The 19,372-nt window shown below is 38.8% G+C and overlaps 1 pseudogene; it reads left to right on the top strand.

Annotated features, from left to right (window-relative positions):
- The first annotated feature begins 15,235 nt into the window (after nucleotides 1-15,235).
- Nucleotides 15,236-18,886, top strand: LOC126932100 (endogenous retrovirus group K member 8 Gag polyprotein-like; annotated as a pseudogene).
- Nucleotides 18,887-19,372: the final 486 nt, after the last annotated feature.

Below are 19,372 nucleotides of genomic sequence, written 5' to 3'. Positions count from 1 at the left end.
TTTGTATTTTTAGTAGAGAAGGTGTTTCGCCATGTTGGTCAGGTTGGTCTCCAACTTCTGACCTCAGGTGATCCACCCACTTCTGCCTCCCAAAGTGCTGGGATTACAGGTGTGAGCCACCACACCCAGCCAAAGAAATTATTATTTTATTTTATGTTATTTTATTTTTATTTTTATTTTATTTATTTTTCTTTTTTGGAGATGGAGTCTCATTCTGTTGCCCAGGCTGGAGTGCAGTGGCACGATCTCTGCTTGCTGCAAGCTCTGCCTCCAGGGTTCATGCCATTCTCCTGCCTCAGCCTCCTGAGTGGCTAGGACTACAGGTGCCCGCCACCACACTTGGCTAATTCTTTGTATTTTTTAGTAGAGACAGGGTTTCACTGTGTTGGCCAGGATGGTCTCAATCTCCTTACCTCGTGATCCTCCAGTCTCGGCCTCCCAAAGTGCTGGGATTACAGGCGTGAGCTACTGTGCCCAGCCAAAATTATTTTTGAAAAAGCCCAAGTGTGACCAGGCGCGGTGGCTCACGCCTGTAATCCCAGCACTTTGGGAGGCCGAGGCAGGTGGATCGCCTGAGGTCAGGAGTTTGAGAGCAGCCTGGCCAACATGGCAAAATCCCGTCTCTACCAAAAATACAAAAATTAGCTGGGCATGGTGGCACATGCCTGTAATCCCAGCTGCTCAGGAGGCTAACACAGGAGAATCACTTGAACCCAGAGGTTGCAGTGAGCCGAGGTCATGCCACTGCACTCCAGCCTGGGAGACAAAGCGAAACTTTGTCTCAAAAAAGAAAAGAAAAGGAAAGAAGAAAAGGCCAAAGCAATGCAGTGATTTTAGATATTCATTTGAAAAGAAAAGGAGAAATTCTTTGGGAGGCTGAGGTGGGCAGATCACCTGAGGTCAAGAGTTCCAGACTAGCCTGGCCAACATGGCGAAACCCCGGCTCTACTAAAAATACAAAAATTAGCTGGATGTGGTGGCAGGCCCCTGTAATTCTAGCTACTCAGGTGGCTGAGGCAGGAGAATTGCTTGAAACAAGGAGACGGAGGTTGCAGTGAGCTGAGATCACGCCACTGCACTCCAGGTGACGGAGTGAGACTGTCTCAAAAAAAAGGAAAAAAGAAAGAAGGAGAGAAAGAGAGAGAGAGACAATTAGTTTAATTAAATTGAATAAAAAGGAAAGCTTTCCTATAACAAGAGACGTTTACTAACTAAATATCCAAAGATATTTTCATCTCCTTTGGAGAGCCTACTTCCTTTCCTTGTAATGATTTTTGTTGTTTTCCTCTAGGTTGGTATTGGTTTCTCCACATACCTTTAAAAATGCAGTAGTTAAAACTCGACATATTCAAACTAAAATTTTAATCAACATGAGACTGCTACATCACCCACTTTTGAGAGCTTCCTTGGGATTATGGTGACCTTAACTAAGCTTGTAGCATATAGATGACTCTGTCCACTAACCATCAGAAGAAAAAATCTGAGCAGTGAATGATCTAGGGACAAGACTGTTCTTTCACCAAGTATAACTCAAGCATACACAAGCTAGCAGCAAGGGTTCTGAGATTCCCAAGCTATTGGTAAACTATAGCTTTTAGTTTCTTAAAATGTGTGTTAGAGGCCACTAGTCATCAAACAAAATATGTTTCTTTTTTCATCCATGATAACAAGATTGTAGATGGGTACATGAATAGACCACATTTCCCAGCCCCCTTGAAGTTAGAGGTGGCTGTATGGCTTAGTTCTCTCCAAAGGACGATGAGGGGAAGAGATATCTGCCATTTTGGGATCTGAGCTTCAGTATGCCTCTTCTGTGCTATTGTTCAACTTCCATCTGCTGAAGGCAAATAGCAATGAGGCCCTAGAGCAGCAGATATTTTTTCCCTCTAGCAAAGACATCTAGCAAGAATAGCGATAATTTGGGTTACCGTTACTGAGGGATACTACTGACATCTAGTGAGTAGAGGCCAAGGATGCTGCTAAACATCCTACAGTGCACAGAGCAGCCCTCAAAAACAAACAACGTCAACAGAGCCAAGATGGAGAAACCTTACATCCCTGCTGTAAGGGATGACAGGGCTACAATACTGAATATGCTCAGTTCCCTGGATGACTACAAAGAGCAGAGCTATCCTGACTGCCTGAACACTTTCCAGGACTATTACCAGAGATGGATAGAAATTTCTACTGTGTTAAACCTAAGAAATTTTGAGTCCGCTTGTTACCACAAATCAGCCTACTGTAACAAGAAGGTCACATAACATGTAATGTTCAATATACAAATTGTTTTAAACAGTGACACATATACATCTCCAACAATCTTTTCCTCATTCCTTTTTTGTTCCTTCATTAAATATATTGGCATTTTAAATTCCTTTCCATGTCTTCATGTGTTTACTTCTGCAGGGTGGTCTTACTGTTTGTTTTCAGTTTTGTTCGGGCACATTGCCTAGAGTAAAACATAAGCTTCGTAAAGGCAGGGGCCATGTCTGTGCACCATGATATATATTGATCTTAGTATTGTGTCTGGTGCAGAGGTAGACTTAGGAATATTTACTGAATGAGCCAGGCATGGTGGCTCACACTTGTAATCCCAGGACTTTGGGAGGCCAAGGCAGGAGGACTGCTTGAGCTCAGGAATTTGAGAGCAGCCTGGACAACATAGCAAGATCTCATCTCTACTAAAAATAAAAAATAAAAATTAGTCATGTATGGTGGTGTGCACCTGTAGTCCCAGCTACCTGTGAGGCAAAGAAGCAGGATTTCTTGAGCCCAGAAGATTGAGGCTGCAGTGAACCATGATCACACCACTACTCTCCAGCCTGGGTGACAGAGCAAGACCCTGTCAAAAAAATAAAATTACTAAATGAATTGCAGAAAAGAAGATCTGAATAAAGGAAAACAGTCTATGAGATCAGTCTTGGATAAGCTGTCTCCAGCGTATTAGCTAAAATTGATCATGAAAACTCCAATATTATTAAGTAATGAGGCCATCTGGTCCTTGTCATTATAAAAACACTGATACACACTGATTCTTCTATTTTGAGGTGAAATTGTAAACTTGAACAGCACCAACAGTTATTGACTCTTTCAAATTAGGAGGCAACTCTTAAAAGAATGTTAATAGTTCATAGCCAGCATCCCTTTCTGGCTCTAAACAAGGACTTTTGCCTGTGATATAAAGGAGAGAAATAATACATATTTCACTTTCAGAAGACCTTTAAATGGCAATTAAGAGACACACCTATGACTGGTGATTGATAGCAGGTGCAACGTGCAGTTAACTGTGGGCTAAAATAAACACCTCAACCAGCACTATGCACACAAGAGACCTCGGTGAATGGAGTGGTGTGTTTAGACAATGATTGCTGGAGAACAGTGTACCCATAGTTAGTTCATTCCTGTAAAGGATATGCTATCAACCTGTTTTAGATTAGGAAAAATAAATTTCGTTGTGATATGCTACTTTCATTGATGTAAATTATATGTCAAAGGGGCATGTTCTGGCCTTAAGTAGATAATTTGGTGTGGTTCCCCTTGTGTTTGTTTAACCAACTTGGTGCAATGCCCAGGAGAATGACCAGGATAATGTGGAGCCTTAATACTTTGTTAGTGGATGCTAATGCAGTTATAACCTGAGTTAACCTTTGCTCCCAAGTGCTTCCTCACCTGCAAAAGTTGAACTGAGTTCTCTCCCAAGCTCCAATGTTGTTTTCAGCTAAAAAGCTAAAATCACTTTTAAACACAAAAGTCTTCTCACTCTTTACATGAGCCATATAGTTTTCTGAACCATGGTCCTTATAAGCAAAGATTTTTTGAAAGATATTAAAATTAAAAAGAAAGATTGCATCCAGGGCTCATCCTAGTGACCCATACTTAATTCTCAGTTCCATGTGAGACCATTGAATACTATGGTACTTGGTTTTCCAATATCCTCAGGAGAAATCTAAATAAGGTATTGAGGAAAATATAGCACTATACTAACCCCATCGTTTAATATTTATATTTTTCAATTTCTTCACAGATCTAACATTGTAAATCCATGATTTACAATCAGGAACTAATATGAGGGAAAAGTTCCCTGAGTATAGCACTGAATAAGTACTTCCAATTCACAATGAATATAACTCATAGTAGGATGCATAGTCAGTTTGTTTTAACATAAGTTTGCCATCTTTTATTATTCTGATGATCAGAGTTTATCTATATATGAGTCTAGAAGCCTTTACTGCATTGTGACAATACAAACTTAAATCACATAATCTTCTCTCAAGAACATAGAAATGTCGAGGGTAGGAAAATATTATATTAATAACACAGGAGTCCCTCTGCCTTGCCCCACCCCTACAGTGGGCAGTCTAGTGAACGTGACTCTTCAAACTGCACTAGAATAGACAGTCAGACACAACTGGCAACTTCTAAAGAAAGAGAAATTGGGGATTAGTACATGTCCGGTTATTGCTCAATTATATCACAGAAGAAAGCAAATTTGCATGTTTCCAAAGTAAACTTTGGGAGCCACTTACTCCCTCCTGCTCTGTTCCACACACAGGCTGATGATGTGGAGAGACGGCAGTGCACCTGGCCACATGGAGCTGGAAGGAGGCCAGCTTTAACCCTTTCAGGAGCATATGAGTGAGCCCAAGGCCATTGATATAATCAAGACCAGACCAGAATTATCTCAGGTAGCAAGAATACATGAAGCTACACTGCCCTCTTTTATTATATATGATTTTTTCTTATATTTAATCCCAAACTACACTAAATCTCTCATAAGAAAAATATATATTAATGTAAATGAATTTATTTTCCAGGCTGAAAAATTAGGTGAAGGCAGAGTTGGGTGAATCAAGAGAGTTACAACTCATCTTTGGTAATAGAGAAGCAGAGGTCTGGAAGTCACCTGTTACTGTAGAGATTGAGACCCTCCGGGACCATTTGGGGGAGGTAGAATAAAAGAGCAAAACAAATCTTAGGTTCCAGATATCTCACTCCAGGTCTACAAACAGGGGAGTTGTTGCTTAGTGATTAAGCAGTTCCTTTTTAAACAGTCTACGCTTTCTCCTAACGCCACAAAAACTTCCAGGTCCCATTTGCAGTGGAATGTGTGCATTTCCTAAAGAACTGTCTCTCAAATATTGTGTAGTCATGACCCCCTTAAGAATCTGATAAAGCATGAACACCTCACATTGGAATAATTTTTGAATTTCCATACCCACCAAATTTACATATGTTTGCAGTGATTCAGAAACCTCCCAAAATTCCATATGCAGACATGTAGGTCCATAAAAAACAGATTAAGGACCAGTGCCTTAAAGGGTGATTGATGTGGAAAATGAAAGGCCACAACAGAACTACTACTGATCATGAACAAAATAAATTATTCTCTTGAAAGGGACTGAAGTATTGAGGGCCCCTTAAGTTTTCTCTAGTTCCCGTTTTCCTTCTTAATCTTCCTCATCTCTTCAAGTGAAAGTGAAAGATGCAGATGCCAAACTTTCCAGAAACCTCCTACACTGCACCATTCATCTGCCAGAGGGGGTCACTATGCAGCTAATTGTTCACTCACAAAAATAAAGCATACCTTTTCCCTAACTATTCTTTTCCCTAACTGTGCCCAGAAGAATTACTTTAAAATGCATTTTCCACACTATAAAGTGTGTCCTAACAAAACACAATAAACTCAACAGCAATGTGATTACTGTACTTGTAAAACAGTTGGTGTTTTAGCAATATGCCCTTAAAAAAAGTATGCTTGGAAAAATGGATTCTGTTTCAACAGTTAAAAGGACATAATTATTTTTCTGCTGCATAACAATTTTTAAATGTTAATGAGTTAAAATACAGTACCAAAACAGCTCCTATGCAATAATACAGCATATCATTTGGCTGCCTGGTTCATCTTCCTTTGTTTTTCTTTCTATGGTCAAATAATATGCAGTAACCTGGGAAGACCACAGGTATCAGGTAACTGTAGCATGACAATCACATGGGACAGCTTGCTCTTCCGTAAGCTTTCTCCAAATTTATATAACTAGGTTTTCTCAACCTCAGCCTTATGGATATTTTGGACCCAGTGAGTCTGTTGTGGGAGCTGCACTGTTCAATGTTGAATAATTAACAGCACCCCTGGCTTCTATCCACTAGAGAACAGCACCCACCTCCACTCTGCAGTCATAGCAATCAAAAATTCTCCAAACATTGGCAAATGTCATCTGGGGGGCAAAACTGTCCCCAGTTGAGAATCACTGATATAAACCATGGTTACAGGAAAGGAGTCATTGGTAAGGCAGTATGCATTGTATCACTGTGCCTAAATAATCTATCCACTAGATGGGGAGTGAGGGGTGGCTGATTTTCTCAATTACGTTCATCTAATATTGTGAGCAATGCCATCAGCATGACTCTGTCTGTCCAAAGAGTTACCAAGTTCATCAAGACAAAATAATTTATTTGCAACCTCAATGATTTCATATAGCTAATAAAGGAAACCTTAAAATCTCATGAATTCCTTCTATTCATTTATTTAACAAGAACAATATTTAAGAGGCTAGACTATGCCAGATACTGTGAGAGGAAGCTGTATTCCAGATTTAAAATGATAAACATATTCCTGCCTTCAGAGATTCAATGCCACTACAATAGTCAAGTAAGGAAATAGGTAATTATGGTATATATAGCAAGTACTATCATGAGGAAAGTAGCTGGGAAACCTTAACTAGACTTAAGGGATTTCAAGAGATTCCTAGAAGACATTATATATAAGCTGAGAACTAAAACATGAACAAAAATGAGAGGGAGGAAAGAGGATGAGAATATGACTAAGAAGCTGGAATAGCATGAGAGGTGGCCCAGAGAGGTGATAAAGAGTGGTCAAGGAAATATAAATATTATGATATGGATAGAGTGTAGCAAATGAGGGAGATTTTTAAAGAAGTAAGAGGGAGAGGAAAGCAGGGGCCAAGTCATGAAGGCAATCACTTTAGGGGGCCTGAGGTTTATTGCAAGACAAAGGGAACTCAATAAATAGTTTCAAGTGGGAAAGTGGAATTATTAGATTTTTGCAGGGAGATCACTCTAGCTACAGTGGGTGTATTATTCAGGGTTCCTCAGAAAAGTAGAACCAATAGAGAGAGAGAGAGTGCAGAGAGAGAGAGAGAGAGAGAGAGAGATTTATTATAAGGAATTGGCTAATGCAATTATGGCATATCCCAAGATTCGTCTACTGAGTCAGCAACCTGGAGACCAAGGTAAGTATTTTCATCTATTCAGACTTTCGACTGATTGGATGAGGACTACCCATATTAGGAAGGACAGTCTACCTACTTTACTCAGTCTATCCATGTAAATGGTAATCTCATTGGAAAACAATGAGATGCCCAGAAAAATGTTTGACCAAATACCTGTACACTCTGTGGCCCAATTAAGTTGGCACATAAAATTAACCATCGCAGTGAGGAATACGAAGACTGAATCCAGGGGAACGCAAGAAAAGCTGGCACAGTAAACTAGGCAAGAGATTATAGTAACCTGTACACCATGGAAATTTCACCATCAATTATTTTAACAGAGGTCAAAGCCTGTCACGTAGTAGGAACTTATTGACTAGCCAGTTAATATTTGTCAAATTAGTGAATGAATGTGAGCATGTAAAATCGAAGGCTTTTTCCTTTTTTTTTTTTTTTGAGACGGAGTCTCATTCTGTCGCCCAGGCTGGAGCACAGTGGTGCGATCTCTGCTCACTGCAAGCTCCGCCTCCCGGGTTCATGCCATTCTCCTGCATCAGCTTCCTGAGTAGCTAGGACTACAGGCGCCCATCACCACGCCCAGCTAATTTTTTTTTTTTTTTTTTTTTTTTTTTTTTTTTTTTTTTTGTATTTTTTTGTAGAGACGGGATTTCACCGTGTTAGCCAGAATGGTCTCAATCTCCTGACCTCGTGATCCGCCTGCCTCAGCCTCCCAAAGTGCTGGGATCACAGGCATGAGCCACTGCGCCCGGCCAAATCGAAGGCATTTTTAAAGGAATTTTTTTAGTTTAAAATCTTGGAAAACAATCCCATACACCCATGATAGTAGGCCTACTTCTAAATAATTTCATCAGTCCTGTTCAAATCAGAAACCATTTAATGTTATTTCAAACTTTAAGTGCTGTACTGTTAACAGGCAATGTTGGTAAGTTACAATGAAAAAGACAGTTTCATACACTTGATGGAATTTCTGGATGGCAATCTGGCAGCATTAAAAACGTTTCTACCCTTTGGCTTAGTAGCTCTCCTACTATGTTTCTATTCTAAGGATTGTTTATTGCAATGAAAAATTGAAAGCAGCTTAATGTCTAACATAGAAGAAAGCACTAATTAGTATCCACCAAGTAAAAATCTTGTTTTCAATGTCATTTTGGTGAAATAGGCAATGCTTAAAAAATATGTTAGCAAATTAGAACATAAAACTCTCTATATAATATAATAAATCTCCATCCATTTCTTTTCAGTCTTATCAGTAACTGAGATTGAGAGCTAAGCTGTGTACAAAAGAGGGAAATTATCTGAATTTATAAAAAAAATGTATATCTACACATACAAAGTTGCATATACTTTGACATTTTTATTCTCTTTTGTTCATTGAAATTAGACTCTATCAGTTAAATGCCCACTCAATGAATGTTTAAAAAGAAAATGAATCAATGAGTGGATGCTCCTAATTGCAAATGGCCAGATGTCTGCATATTAACTGTAAACCCTCTACTTGTTTCAGTACAGGAGAAAGTAACAAGCCTTTGAAGGCTATCTTTCCAGTGATACTATGAATATCCTGACTGTTTTGAAAGAACTTGAAGAACTTGGGTTTGGAAAGGCAGAATAGTTTACTAGAATTTTTTGTTCATGGAGTCACATAACCCAATTCAGTTAGTTTTCAAATTTCTATAAAACTGGGAAGTGCCTTAAAAGGTCTTGCAGCCTGGTTTCCATGCACTGAGATTAACAGCTGCCTGTGTATGTGACGAGTACAGGAGCTCCTTTCATAAGTGTTTCCAGTACTTAAGGACCTCCTTTGTCAATTCTTGCTTCAAGTTCAGTCCATTCCTTCTTGTCTGGCCTTCATAAAGTATAGAACAGCTGGGGTCCATTCTTCTTATATAATTTTTCAAACACTCAGAGAGTTACTTGTTCATCTATTAATTATCCATCCTCAACAACCCTATTCCCTGTGAAGTTATTTTAGCCTTACATTTCTGATAGAGTGTTTTCCCTAACAGCTAGGCATATGTCCTAGGCCTCAATTCTCATCTTCTCCTGGAAGCTTTTCCCAGTTATAAGGCTGGTATAAAATTCACTGCTGCACTAAGCATTGCTTTAAAAAAAAAAAAAAAAAAAGTCAGTCTTTGGAGGCAGGCTGTGAAATGAGAATAAGTGGATAAATCCATGGTATTTGTTTCTTGAAGTATTCTCCTAAAGGGAAGGAATAAAGCATCTGTAGTGTCCTTGATCATTTGCCTCCTACCTTGCTTATAAAGAGTCCCTAGAAGAAGGTGTACTGAAATTATGTTAATTTTTTCATTAAATTACACCTTCATTACTCTAACAAGGCTTGTTCATAGACAAAAAATTTACCACCGCTTACAGAAGTGCTCACTTTTCTCTTAGGAGTGGGTCATTTGTGAGAAGGGTCTAGCGTTTTGAGTGACCTCATTCAATCAGTAAACTTGTTGAGTGGGAATACCTTACTCCCAGAGGAAATAATCTGATGGCAGACTTTTATTTTATTAATACTTTAAAGCATTCTTAACATTTATGGTTTACACAGCTATTTAAAAATGAACAAGGAGGTCGGGTGCGGTGGCTCATGCCTATAATCCCAGCACTTTGGGAGGCCAAGGTGGGTGGATCACTTGAGGTCAGGAGTTCAAGACCAGCCTGGCCAACATGAAGAAATCTCGTCTCTACTAAAAATACAAAAATTAGTTGGGCACGGTGGCAGGTGCCTGTAATCCCAGCTACTCAGGAGGCTAAGGCAGGAGAATCGCTGGAACTGGGAGGCAGAGGTTGCAGTAAGCCGAGATTACAACGTTGCACTCCAGTCTGGGTGACAGAGAGAGACTCCTTCTCAAAAAAAAAAAAAAAAAAAATGAACAAAGAGACCCAAGAACTGGGGAGATGCCATGCTATGGCTATAGTAGTATATATTACTAAAGCACCTTAGTAGTCCTAGAAATAAGAAAAAGAAACTCTCTCTCCTAACTACTCAATAATTCTATGTTTTTAGAATACTATTCATAAGAATCAAAACTATATTTCTTCCTTTATTGACATCCTATGGTTTCACTGATAGGAATGGTTCTCTCTCACACACACACGCTCTCTATCTCTTCTTGCACACACACTCTGCTACACACACACAAAGTTCCAAAATAAAATTACTGTGGGGTTGCTCTTTGCACCAAATCAAGGTCACTTAAAAAAACTTAACCAACATTGCTAATAGAGCTTACCATCAAATTAGCAAAGAATTAAATAGAACCAAAGAATTAAATAAAACAACGAATTTTATTCTTTGCAGCAAAGAATTAAATAAAACCCTAAATACTTCATATTATTAATGGAAGGTGATTAAAAGAAAAAAGCCTTTGCAGTATAAGTCTAATCTAGCTATGTGATTGACTTATTAGTTAAATATGAATTTATAATCAATTACCAAATATCGGTCCAGATAAGTAGGTCTTTACATAGTTTTTTAAATATTAAAAATGTTCAAAAATAGTTATCCACAATTAAGCAGGCCTCTGTCTTTGAAATGGATACAAATACTAGATCCTTTCTTGAAATTAAATATTTAAAATTTGATTCTTTGATGTCACAAAATATTAATATTAAACAGCTGGTACAAAATACATTTAATTATGGCTAATCGTTAAACTAAATGAGCGAATTGCTTATATGAAAATTTTACACACTTTTTCTCTACCATGGTCAATATCAGTTTGCAAGCATAAAATTTTGTAAACTAAAATATTTTATCTGTGAGAGAACACATCCAAAGGTATTCTGTGAGAAATAGAAATGTTAGGGAGCTAGAAGACTTTCTCAGGCTACCAGGGCAGGAAAACTAACTGAAGATTAGAGACTCAAAAAAATTAGGAGCCAATAGTTTTTCCATAAAATGTGACTGCCCAAAAGCTCTCAGTCCACAGTACTCACATGGAGTGATCACTACAGAATTGTTCATCACATAATTCCTGGTGATTGCTACAGCAATGTATTTTTCTAAATGTGGTTACTTAAAAATGATGCAGTATTTAAAATTTTAGCCAAGATTATAAAATCTTCTTTAAAACCTAGATTAAATACCTATTTCTATAGTTCTCTTTGGATAAAGATTTTGTCTTTTCAATTTGTCTCTTTTTTTCCCCCTTTTGACAGCTAGAGTCCCCAAAGGAACAAATGAGAATAGCATTTCATAGATGAGAAATCAAATCACCTTCATCAAGCATCTCACCTCTTGACATTACTTGCAATTGGATAAACATGGGGGACAGTCCTATTGAACTGATTCCAACTTTGGCTGGACAATGACAACTCACCTGCTACGTTTCTGAAGCAAAGTGATTCTGCTGTCACTGGAGGCTTTAAAATTCTGAGCATAGTGGAGAGACACTCTTATCAAACAGGACATTAGAGTTCAACAAATAGTTATTAAAACCAATTCTCTTCACAGGGTAATATCTTTTTTCTGTGAGTAAATGATTTTAACTTACAGGAGGGTGACACAACATTTTAATCAGCTTAATTGCATTAAGTTTTTTTCCAGTTCTTTTACTCATTCCAAATGAGACACGCACCAACACCTTATTTAATTTTGCATCTATTATCAGGGAGTTGACTGAAACGCAAGCAAAACATCTTTTTCCAACCATTTCTTTGCACATGTTAGTGACTACTAAACAAATTTCATTATTATTTAAAACTAGAAGGCTAATGCTACTTCAGATATATTTATTTATTGCACTTTGCAATGGCTAAAAACTCATATGTTTGTTGTGGTTTAATTTAAAAAGACTAAATGAACACTGAGTCTTATACAAGGAGTCTTATACAAGGAAGAGAAATGAATGTCTAAACACTGAGTCTTATACAAGGAGTCTTATACAAGGAAGAGAAATGAATGTCTAAACACTGAGTCTTATACAAGCAGTCTTATACAAGGAAGAGAAATGAATATCTGATCGTGTTTGTAGTACATTCCAGGCAATGCTGTTAGTCACAGTTCTAACTACATTTCTAACTCAAGAAAGTTACCACCCAAAAAAGAAACACGTCTTGATTTTTGAAAACATAAAGAAAAAGTCCCTACAACATCAGGAGAAGGTGAAGCATCAGAAACAGAGCATCATTCTCTAGGATCAGGTGGTATGGGATGAGCAGAGCTGCTGCCCTAATCCTGCGAACTCAGTAGCTACAGGGTGAAAGCCACTTTTGCCACAGTTATAACAGCTATAGCAAAAGGTTGGGAGTCCGGCAGAAGTTATTTCAACATTTTAAATCCAAGGCTTTGGATAGAAAAAGTACCATCAGTAAATAAATTCTTCTTCAATGATCCACAAACTCACTTGTTTTCCATTCCATCTGATTTAGGAAGTACTCAAATCACACTCATAAATCAGAGTCATAACATAACACCTTATTAGGTGGAGTTTCGGTGAGGAAAATTGTAAGCAGATTACAATGATTGGCATGAGGAAGGAAAAAACCCTCCTAGCTGTTCTTAGAGTACTTTACTCCATATCAACAAGCAAAATCAAATTCATACTTCCACTTGCATAATATAGTATATATAGAACGTTGTACAAGGAATATGGTTAGTACCTTCTTGATCCATTTCTTCTACTTTGAGAAGCCATTAGAATGCCATCAACATTATTTTCTTTACAAAGTTCTTATTTCAAAAAAGTAATTTTATGTATCTATCTTTTAAGTGAAAACTAATGGGTAATGTGATAATTCATCAGTCTTTAACTGTTCTTCTCCCAACATTTCCATATTCTATCTCTAACTCTTTACCATAGTCCTCTTCCCTAGCAGTACCCTTGAACTTTGAAAAAGGTCAACCATATTCAACTGTGCACTGTCTTTAGTGATTACTCATTGTGAATTGAGTGAACTTGTTCAAAACATGTGATAATAGTTTCCTGTCCCAAATGCACATACAAAATATCCATGTAAAATACTTGATTATCTTGATCATCCATTTAAAATACTTGATTATCAATCACTTTCTCAACTTTGTGAACTGAGTGTCCAAGAGCACTCAAAGGCAATATGCTGATAAATAATATAGACAATTCATCTCTAGATAATTCAGTTTGAAACAAGACCAAACCCATCTCATGAAGATGCCTGATTTCCTGTAATATTACTAAATTACCTGTTTCTTTTTGAATTCCAAACCTGATCCAAAACCAACAGAACACTGGTGTCTAAGGAGTTAATTAGTGTAAATGCAAGAGTACACCCTGGGACTTCTCCAAAGTTGATTTTATGCTGAAAGAAACCAAAATTACACATACCCATTATTCATAAAACATCTCTCTTCGATTCAATTTGAAAGGTTACCATTTTGAAACTACATGGGATTGACTAATTACATATTTGGGCTTCATAGATATGCAGGACAAAAGGATTGTTTATATTCTATAGAAATTCATTTAGCGAGGTTCACAGTAACCTTACACTCTAACAATTGTGTTTTTTTTAATGACTCTAAGGCCACAAAGAACAATAATATTTTATATTCTACTTTTTCATTACTTTATTACTTTTCATTCTAGTACTGTGAAATTCAAGCAGAGAAGTTAGATTGAAATAGGAAAAAAATAATCATATGAATATATAGAACTTAAGTCACATGAAAACTAAATCAGAAAAGTTATTTCCATTTTTTAAATCATAATGGACAAATAATAATGGATAGTAATCATTAAAGAGCTTGAAAAATAAGCAGATTTCAACATAAATGGACTTTCTATACTACATGCCCACAGTCTGTTTTTAGCTGACTGAGTCCAAGAAAGTACCTGTTGAGTTGTACAAAAAGGCAATCTGGGCTTGAGGTCTACAGTGGAATGTTGTTGCCTCTTTTCTCTTGTAAGAAAGAAAAAAAAATGGCATGAAGAGGGGAAAGGATGCAGAGAGGGAAGCAGACAGTAAGAGAAATGCAGAAAGAAAGAGATGAAAAAAGAGTAAGAGGAAGAAGAGAGGAAGGAGAAAGAGGAGAGAGAGAATAAAAGCTAAGGAAAGGAGGGGAAAAAAAGAAAAGGATAACCATTCCGTGCTTTTGTATACTTTACTCAAATCAAAAATGCTTTGTGGGGAATGTGATTTTTTAAAAGAATTTACCACATGAGAGGGGCATGTGTGTGTTTCTCTGTTCCCTCTTTAGACTTAGCCTATATGAGGGTTCCTTTCAGTCCAAAGGGTAGCCTCCACTCTAAAACCCTGAATTCCAAAGTCAAGATTTGACTTGATTGTGGGGAAAAGAAAGAGATCAGCCTGTTACTGTGTCTATATAGAAAGAAGTAGACATAAGAGAGTCCATTTTGTTCTGTATTTGAGATGCTGTTAATCTGTGACCCTACCCCCAACCTTGTCCTTGCAAGAGACATGTGCTGTGGTAACTCAAGGTTTAATGGATTTTGGGCGTGCAGGGTGTGACTTTGTTCCTAGAAAAGCTAGGTATTGTCCAAGGTTTATCCCCATGTGATAGGATGAAACAATGTTGCTAAAAGGTTTATCTCAAGGCACAGGATTTTCCTTTAAACTTATTCATGTCACAGATCCTTGTTCTTATGTCTTACTGCTAATTTCCTCCCTAAAAACGATCCTATTGTCCTGCCACTCCCTTATCTTTAAGATGGTAAAGATAATTATCTATAAATACTAAGGGAACTCAGAGGCCGGTGCCCGCGTGGGTCCTCTGTAAGCTGAGCGCCGGTCCCCTGGGCCCCGCTTTTCTTTCTCTATACTTTGTCTCTGTGTCTTATTTCTTTTCTCAAGTCTCTCGTTCCACCTAACGAGAAACACCCACAGGTGTGGAGGGGCAGGCCACCTCTTCATCTGGTGCCCAACGTGGAAGCTTTTCTCTAAGGTGAAGGTACGCTGGAGCGTGGTCATTGAGGACAAGTCGACGAGAGACTCCCGAGTACGTCTACAGTCAGCCTTGCAGTAAGCTTGTGCGCTCGGAAGAACCTAGGGTAACAATGGGGCAAACTAAGAGTAAATATGCCTCTTATCGCAGCTTTATTAAAATTCTCTTAAAAAGAGGGGTAGTTAAAGTCTCTACCAAAAATCTAATTACGCTGTTTCAAACAATAGAGCAGTTTTGTCCATGCTTTCCGGAACAGGGAACTTTAGATCTAAAAGATTGGGAAAAAATTGGCAAAGAATTAAAACAAGCAAGCAGGGAAGGTAAAATCATTCCGCTCACAGTATGGAATGATTGGGTCATTATTAAAGTAGCTTTAGAACCGTTGCAAACAGAAGAAGATAGCGTTCCAATTTCTGATGTCCCTAAAAGCTGTGCAGTAGATTGTGAAAAAGAGGCAAGGATAGAATCCCGGAAAGGAAAGGAAAGTTCACACTGTGAATGTGTATCAGAGCCGGCTATGGCTCGGTCAACGCAAAATGTTGACGATAATCAATTACAGGAGGTAGTATATCCTGAAACGTTAAAATTAGAAGAAAAAAATCCAGAATTAGCAGAGCCATCAGAGTCTAAACCACGATGGCCAACTGCTCTTCCAGCAGCTCAAATGCCTGTAACTTTACAACCTCAAATGCAGGTTAAACAAGTACAAACTCCAAAAGAAGATCAAATAGAAAAAGATAGAGTTTCTGTCATGGCAATGCCATTCCAAATGCAGTGTCCACAATATCAGCCGGTAGAAGATAAGACCCAGCCACCAGCAGCCTATCAATACTGGCTGCCAGCCGAACTGCGGTATCGGTTGCCCCCAGAAAATCTGTGTGGACAGCCAGGAACATTTCCAGCGCCACAGGGCAGGGTACCATATCCTCAACCGCCCACCATGAGACTTAATCCTACAGCACTGCCTAGTACACAGGGTAGTGCGTTACATAAAATTATTGATGAGGCAAGAAAACAAGGAGATATTGAGGCGTGGCAATTCCCAGTAATATTAGAAGCAAGACCACCTGGAGAAGGGGCCCAAGAGGGAGAGCTTCCCGTAGCTGAAGCCAGATATAAGTCCTTTTCGATAAAAATGCTAAAAGAAATGAAAGAAGGAGTAAAACAGTATGGACCCAACTCTCCTTACATGAGAACATTATTAGATTCCATTGCTCATGGACATAGACTCATTCCTTATGATTGGGAGATTCTGGCAAAATCCTCACTCTCACCCTCTCAATTTTTACAATTTAAGACTTGGTGGATTGATGGGGCACAAGTACAGGTCCGAAAAAATAGGACTGCCAATCCTCCAATTGACATAGATGCAGATCAACTATTAGGAATAGGTCAAAATTGGAGCACTGTTGACCAACAAGTAATAATGCCAAATGAGGCCATTGAGCAAATCAGGGCTATCTGCCTTAGGGCCTGGGAGAAAATCCAAGACCCAGGAACCGCCTGCCCCTCCTTTAATACAATAAGACAAGGCTCTAAAGAGCCCTACCCTGATTTTGTAGCAAGACTTCAAGATGCTGCTCAAAAGTCAATTACCGATGAGAATGCCCATAAGGTCATAGTGGAGTTGATGGCATATGAAAACGCCAATCCTGATTGTCAATCAGCCATTAAGCCATTAAAAGGAAGGGTTCCCGCAGGATCAGATGTAATCTCAGAGTACGTTAAAGCCTGCGATGGAATTGGAGGAGCTATGCATAAAGCTATGCTTATGGCTCAAGCAATCACAGGAGTCGCTTTAGGAGGACAGGTTAGAACATTTGGGGGAAGATGTTATAATTGTGGTCAAATTGGTCATCAAAAAAAGAATTGCCTAGTCTCAAATAAACAAAATGTATCTACTCAAGCTACTACAACAACAGGTAAAGAGCCACCTGGCCTATGTCCAAGATGTAAAAAGGGAAAACATTGGGGTAATCAATGTCGTTCTAAATTTGATAAAAATGGGCAACCACTGTCGGGAAACGAGAGGAGGGGCCAGCCTCAGGCCCCGCAACAAACTGGGGCATTCCAAATTCAGCCCTTTGTTCCTCAGGGTTTTCAGGAACAACAACCCCCACTGCCACAAGTGTCTCAAGGAATAAGCCAGTTATCACAATACAGCAATTATCCCCCGCCACAAACGGCAGTGCAGCAGTAGATTTATGCACCATACAAGCAGTCTCTCTGCTTCGAGGGGAGCCTCCACAAAATATCCCCACAGGGGTATATGGCCCATTGCCTGAGGGGACTGTAGGACTAATTTTAGGAAGATCAAGTTTAAATCTAAAAGGAGTTCAAATTCATACTGGTGTGGTTGATTCAGACTTTAAAGGCGAAATTCAATTGGTTATTAGTTCCTCAGTTCCTTGGAGTGCCAGTCCAGGAGACAGGATTGCTCAATTATTACTCCTACCTTATATTAAAGTTGGAAACAGTGAGATAAAAAGAACAGGAGGGTTCGGAAGCACTGATCAGACAGGAAAGGCTGCATATTGGGCAAGTCTGGTCTCTGAGAGCAGACCTGTGTGTAAGGCCATCATTCAAGGAAAAGAGTTTGAAGGGTTGGTAGACACTGGAGCAGATGTCTCTGTCATTGCTTTAAATCAGTGGCCAAAAAATTGGCCTAAACAAAAGGCTGTTACAAGACTTGTCGGCGTAGGCACAGCTTCAGAAGTGTACGAAAGTACAACGATTTTACATTGTTTAGGACCAGATAATCAAGAAAGTACTTCCCATGTTAAAAAACATTTATTATCTTGTTTTGCTGTAATGGGAGTTCCAGAAAAAATTAAAACTGACAATGGACCAGGTTATTGTAGTAAAGCTTTCCAAAAATTCTTAAATCAGTGGAATATTACACATACAACAGGAATTCCTTATAATTCCCAAGGACAGGCCATAGTTGAAAGAACTAATAGAACACTCGAAACTCAGTTAGTTAAACAAAAAAAAGGGGGAGACAGTAAGGAGTGTACCACTCCTCAGATGCAGCTTAATCTAGCACTCTATACTTTAAATTTTTTAAACATTTATAGAAATCAGACTACTACTTCTGCAGAACAACATCTTACTGGTAAAAAGAACAGTCCACATGAAGGAAAACTGATTTGGTGGAAAGACAACAAAAATAAGACATGGGAAATAGGGAAGGTGATAACCTGGGGAAGAGGTTTTGCTTGTGTTTCACCAGGAGCAAATCAGCTTCCTGTTTGGATACCCACTAAACATTTGAAGTTCTACAATGAACCCATCGGAGATGCAAAGAAAAGCGCCTCCACGGAGACGGAAACACCGCAATCGAGCACCATTGACTAACGAACAAGCCTTCATCACCACGGCACATTTATATAGAGGAAAAGGGAGGGAGAACGTTGCGGGAAGTCAGGGACCTTGAACGCAGGGACTGGCTGAAGCCACGGCAGAAAAACATAAAATGTGAAGATTTCATGGACATTTATTAGTTCTCCAAAATTAATACTTTTGTAATTTCTTATGTCTGTCTTTACTTTAATCTCTTAATTCTATCATCTTCTTTGTAAACTGAGGAGGATATATGTCACCTCCGGACCCTGTGATGATTGCCTTAACTGCACAAATTGTTTGTGGAGCATGTGTGTTTGAACAATATGAAATCTGGGCATCTTGGAAAAAGAATAAGATAACAGCAATGTTCAGGGAACAAGGGAGGCAACCTTGAACTGGCCGCCAGTGAGCCGGATGGAACAGAGCCATATTTCTTCTCTTTTCATTATGCAAATAGGAGAAATATCGCTGAATTCTTTTTCTCAGCAAGGAACATCCCTGAGAAAGAGAATGCGCTCTGAGGGTAGGCCTATAAACGACCCCCTTGGAGGCGTGCCGCCTTTTACGGTTGAAGCCGAAGGGATGAAATAAGCCCCGGCCTCCTGTAGCGCTCCCAGGCTTATTAGGACGAGGAAATTCCCACCTAATAAATTTTGGTCAGACAGGTTGTCTGCTCTCAAACCCTGTTTTCTGATAAGATGTTATCCATGACTATGCATGCCCAAAAATTTTAATTTTAACACCATCCTGTGATCTCATCCTGCCTCCACTTGCTTTGTGATATTCTGTTACTTTGTGAAGTATGTAATCTCGGTGTCATGATGACAATGGTGGTTTTGTTGAAAAGAAAAGGGGGAAATGTGGGGAAAAGAAAGAGATCAGCCTGTTA

This window comes from Macaca thibetana, chromosome 12 (genome assembly GCF_024542745.1).
Source record: "Macaca thibetana thibetana isolate TM-01 chromosome 12, ASM2454274v1, whole genome shotgun sequence".
Classification (NCBI taxonomy): Eukaryota; Metazoa; Chordata; class Mammalia; order Primates; family Cercopithecidae; genus Macaca; species Macaca thibetana.
Note: the sequence above shows the minus strand (reverse complement) of the source record. Positions and strands in the feature narration are given on the sequence as shown.